The sequence below is a fragment of the Tenebrio molitor genome, chromosome 1 (assembly GCF_963966145.1).
Source record: "Tenebrio molitor chromosome 1, icTenMoli1.1, whole genome shotgun sequence".
NCBI classification, from domain to species: Eukaryota; Metazoa; Arthropoda; class Insecta; order Coleoptera; family Tenebrionidae; genus Tenebrio; species Tenebrio molitor.
Genome location: NC_091046.1, coordinates 26,742,438 through 26,748,168, shown reverse-complemented (window position 1 = coordinate 26,748,168; position 5,731 = coordinate 26,742,438). Strand labels below are relative to the sequence as shown.

Below are 5,731 nucleotides of genomic sequence, written 5' to 3'. Positions count from 1 at the left end.
TGATTGGTCCGTACTGACCAATTTCGTAAATCTGATTGGTCGAGAGAATGTGAGTTGAATTGTCATAAAAAAAAAACTCTTCGGAGTGAAATACAATTTTTTTTTTACTATTAGTGGTTTGCCACCACATAAGTTAGTATTGAAAGTTGATTGCACGTTTTACTGATCAGAAACTTAAATAAAAAGGAAGCATTAGTTTATGGAACAAGAATACGCATCAAGTTTATGCATCGCAATGCTATTGATTGCGAAGTTTTAACTGGAACCGAACGCAATAAGAGAATTTTGATTCCACGTATAAATTTAACATATTCAGGTACTGGTACTATTTTACCATTTAATTTTCAAAGAAGTCAATTGCCAATTATAGCTGCATTTGCGATGACAATAAATAAGTCTCAAAAACATTCGAAAAAATTGCAATTTTATTGAGGCAGCCAGTTTTCAATTGTACGTCGCAGCAAGTAGCGTTCGATCATCATTCAATGGTTTGAGATTTTATATTTACGAATATAACGGCCAAGGGCATTTAGCAAACGATGAAATTTTATTTTAAATTCAATGGACATTTTATTTTTTTAACCGCCCGGTTTTTTTGTTTCAATAAAAATATAGGTATATATGTATAAAAATATGAAACACGTGTTCTTTATTTCATTTTTAATTTTTGTATTAATTTTTTATTTCAATTTTATATAATTTGAAAAAGATGGGCAAATTAACCGTGTAGCCTTGGCGAAACTTGGCCAGTATAGCAATGAAAAACCTAAGGAAATGTCAAAAAACGCGTTATTGTTTTTAAATATGGCATAGCCAAGCTATACCTCATTTTTCCTATCATTCGTATTTTTCAAATACATAACTCGAAAATTAGTGCATAATGACGTATTTGTAAACGCTCGCAGCAGACGTAATAGAACAAAATTCAAAAAAAATATATGCCATAATTATAGAGATATACTCTTTGATAAAAAAAAAACTCAATAACGTTCAAACTTAAAAATTTAATGAAAACGGTCGAATTTCTAAGGTACTATATCACAAAGGTATCGCCAACGGTGCAGAGATATATCTCCTTCTCTTTTAATTTCGAGCAATGTTAAGTTAATCTGTTTGACAGGATACAAACATCCCTTAAAATTGTGTATACTTCTATCTTTGTCACACTCACGGGATTTATCGATAATGTCCTCTCTTTTAATTTCGAGGCGAAAAATTGTGGAGCGGAATGGCGCTACCTTCTAAAGATATAGTACCTTACGAATTTCGACCGCTGGGCGACCTCTAGTTTTTATTAATATCACCCAACGTCATGATATAAACTCTAAAGCAACCTTTACGTTAATAACCTTATTTTTTACTCTTGTCATGTTTTTGTCTTTTTGGCATTCAAAAATTCTCATTTGTGGCATAATAACAGGTAGGCAACATATCAAAGCGATGATTTAATGTCAGTCATGATGACAGTAGAAGGTGCTTTACAGAGATTTTGTTGAAGTGACAGAAAAATAGTGCCCGAAATTTTAATTCCCCAACTGTACCTAATTGTTTTGTCATTCTTTCATCTTTAATAATAGACAAAAAACGGTCAAGACTACTCATAAGAACTGTTTTTACTGAGATGTTCTGCCATAAACTTCGATTTCTGACATTTTTGACGCGTTTATTTAACGTTTATCCACAACTGATACATTATGAGGTCATAATTCTACTGTTTTGAGACGTCTCATGGGATTAATAAAACCCCAATGTCTTATATTATAAGACACTAGTGTCTTATAAGTAATAAGACACTACAACGCTAAAGTCAGAATAACTTTATTTAGATCTATTTAACATTTACAGTAATATTCACATTAACAGACAAAACATTGGCGTTGTTTCCTTTTAAAAAAGAAAATATTATCGGTCTTTTTTTTGTTTCATTGGCGAAGACAGATTAACTGCAATAGTAGATGGAACTGTAGTTTCACCAGAAGTTTCGGTGCACTTTCTGAATTATGTGAATGAAGTGTGGCGAATGTACAATGAGGGACATGGAATCCTGGGCAGTCTGTTATTGTCATTTCAAAAAGTGTCAATGTAAATGCACCTTTACCGTCATTATAACTGATATTTAAAAAAAAACTGTCAACTTGGTTATGAGTAGCTAAGGTATGGTTTAGAATTTGACAACTGAATGACACATCTGCCCAGTTTTCCGTGTCCCCAATAGTACGGTTGCGATCAATAAAACCTGAGCACTGATTTGACATTCTATGACTTTTTCATGAAATTTGGTAAATCAGGCTTTCACAAGTCACATTACCCTAGAGACGGTACCTACGCATACACAAATACCACGTGTTAATTCACACCTTCCGTGAACTTAATAAATAACATGTTTATGGTAGAAAGATAAGAACATTGTAAGAGAATGCAAAAAATATATATATATACAGGGTGTCCCAGAACTCGCGGATCAAATTTACAGTGCGTTTTCCTTGGTGATCACTGAAAGCAATAGCGTTTAAAAAAAAGGACAGGGTATAATCGATTTTTTGTAATGAATAATTCAAGTTGACCAATTAGAAGGACGCTGTTAATTTGAATTTCACGTAAATTTAACCAAAGGTTTGAATTGCCTAGCAACATAATTCTAGTAAGAATGGTACGGAATTTCAAGTAAATGTTTGGGCAACTGTGAAGATTTTGACAACGTCAAGTTATAATTTGATTCGAAATTGTCAAACTTCGTATTGAAATCATATATACAGCTGCAGAGTATGCCGAAATGCTCATAATTTATGGAAAGTGCCCGCGCAATGCACGTGAGGAAGCAAGGGAATATGCAATACGTTTTCCACGACGTTTGCCATATCCAAATTATAACGTATTTCTATGGTTGGTGTACCGTGCTCGAGACACTGGGTCCTTGGTGCCTACCTGACAAGAAATTGGTGGTCCCCCGCGAGAAGTTAGAACGCCAGAGACTGAAGATGCTGTTCTTCAGTCCTTTGATGACGACGGCAGAAGAAGTATATTTGAAAAACCATATTTACCGCGAACCTATCAATATTTTAGAAGAACTAAATAACCAAATTCACGAAACACTGGCTACTGTTATTCCTAATGTGCTTAGACTGGCAAGGGAAAATTTAATAAAACGAGCTCGCCTATTCCTTCAGATGAAAGGTGGTCAATTTGAACACATGTTATAAATTATTCTTTTTATTTTGCATGTTTCTTATTTCATTTGTTGCATTCTACATCGTTTAGTTATAAAATTTGATCTTAAATTTTTACTAATAATGATGCTAAAATAAATAGGTTAGTTCAATCCAGTTTTGTCTTCTTTCTTTCAGAACTGCCACTATGCTTGATTTGTTGCTCAAAACCTACGTGTAACTCCAGCTTTTTTAGCAATGTCAAGAATGTTCCTAAAAGTCTTTCCTTTCATTTCGACGATGACTCGTCCCGCTCGTGTAGCTGCGCTAATACGTTGCAGATGCAGAGTGTATGCACAGGAGTCAGGATAAATTTCTTGTGATTCCGATTCACTTCACAGGCCCTGCACATTTCACTTTTTACTAAGATTTTTAAGGTAGTAATATGTATTACTCACTTGACGCTACGTCGCCATTTTACCTTCCATCAACAAAGGTTCAATTCATCATATCCCTCCCGTCAATTTCCCATACCCCTCAAGGTTACAATTGCTTTGGAAATTTTCGCTCATAACAAACCATATTTCATTCATTTTCGGAAGAAGAAACTTCTTGCGTTCCCTGATTTAGATTCTGTACAATTATTCACCTGCCTTTGGCGCAATTATCCCATTTTTGGTTATTTCAAAAGTAGCTGTCACTTTTGACGTCTGTTTCGACAAGTTGACCAGATAAATATTGAAAATAATTTTATTATTCATCGAATTATACGTTGCTTGGCAATTGAGGGAAGGTACTCAATTTTCTCATAAAGGGAAAATTAGATCGAGCTCTATTGGTCAATTTGATTAATTCATAACTAAAAAGCTGTTGCACCCTGAATATTTTTCTAAACGTTTTTTACCTTCATTACCATCAAGGAATATACAGTTTCAATTTGATCCGCGAGTTCTGGGACACCCTGTATATACAGGTGTCCCAGAACTCTCGAGCACGGTACACCAACCGTAGTTATAATTTGGATGTGGCAAACGTCGTGGAAAACGTATTGCATATTCCCTTGCATCCTCACGTGCATTGCGCCGGCACTCTCCATAAATTATGAGCATTTCGGCATACTCTGTAGCTGTATACATGATTTCAATACGAAGTTTGACAATTTCGAATCAAACTATAACTTGACGTTGTCAAAATCTTTACAGTTGCCCAAACATTTACTTGAAATTCCATACCATTCTTACTAGAATTGTGTTGCTAGGCAATTCAAACCTTTGGTTAAATTTACGTGAAATTCAAATTAACAGCGTCCTTCTGATTGGTCAACTTTAATTATTCATTGCAAAAAATCGCTTATACCCTGCCCTTTTTTTTAAACGCTATTGCTTTCAGTTATCACCAAGGAAAACGCCCTGTAAGTTTGATCCGCGAGTTCTGGGACACCCTGTATATTCGTATGAAGAAAAATACAATTAAAATTCGAAATTCACAAAATAATTATGGTAAATTATATGTTTTTAATTTGTTGTAGCCAATTTAGGGCGTCTTCGGTAAGTAGATGTAGTTTGGAGAAACCTTGCTGGAATTTAGTAAGGGGACATTCTTCCACAATGTGTTGGATGGTTTCTTTTTCTGTACCGCATTCACAAGAAGGGTTTTCACGAATATTCCAGTGAAACAGCATATTATTGCATTTGCCATGGCCGGTTCTAAAACGATTTAATTTACACCAGATTTTTCTGGGTAGGTGAAATCCCGGAATTTGTTTTGTAGGATCCTCAATTAGATTTTTATTGAAAATATCTACTTCTTGCCAGGCTGCTTTCCAATAATCAGATTTGGAAAATGGTTGCATGAGAAATTCTTCTTTCCAAAGTGGTTTACGCGATTTTAATCTAAACGGTGGTAAATTTGCCATGTCTTGTGTTATGGAGTACATGCAATTATTCTATTTCACGAATGCAGGAATAATGTTGGAAATTAAAACTTCCAAGTTTTACGACACTTCAGACTCTTGAATTTATTTAAAATTTCAAAATTGACATCAAAACGACATACGTATATAATAACAGAGAGAAACATATTTTAATATAGATTAGAATAAGATGGGGGAAGGTACCGAAGTCTGTGATATGTTTTTTCAGAGTCGAAATACGTTTATAGGGTATTGGCGTATCCAGTACTAATAAATCCATGTATCCGTATGTCGATACCACTCTTTAATAAATTTGTAGATCTTTTAAAACCCCATATCATGGTTCATAAAAGACATCTTCCGGATAGTATACAGGGTGGTCCCGATATAACCTGCCAAAAAAATTCTGGGTCATTAGAAGGATCTAACAAGTCCAAAAAACCCCTTTTCATTAGGTCCAAAATAATGGGGATAAATTAACCCCTATCCACACCCATTCGACGCTGCTGACTACAAAAATACGTACCTACTCAGGAATTAATTGTTGGTGTTTGTAAGGATGACAGTATCTAAGCAACATAGGTGCCTGAATCGTTTATGACAAATCTCAAATCTGACAAACTAAATCAGATTAATGACATTTATTGAAAACGCTGTACACCGTGTGCGTTAA

At 34.6% G+C, this 5,731-nt stretch overlaps 1 long non-coding RNA gene across 1 annotated transcript; it reads right to left on the bottom strand.

The window, feature by feature from the left end:
- Positions 1–3,194: 3,194 nt before the first annotated feature.
- Positions 3,195–4,110, bottom strand: LOC138138922 (uncharacterized). Its single transcript, XR_011162156.1, has 2 exons — positions 3,605–4,110; positions 3,195–3,550 (listed from the first exon to the last, which is right to left on the bottom strand). It is a non-coding gene; the product is annotated as an uncharacterized lncRNA (long non-coding RNA).
- Between the last annotated feature and the right edge of the window lie 1,621 nt (positions 4,111–5,731).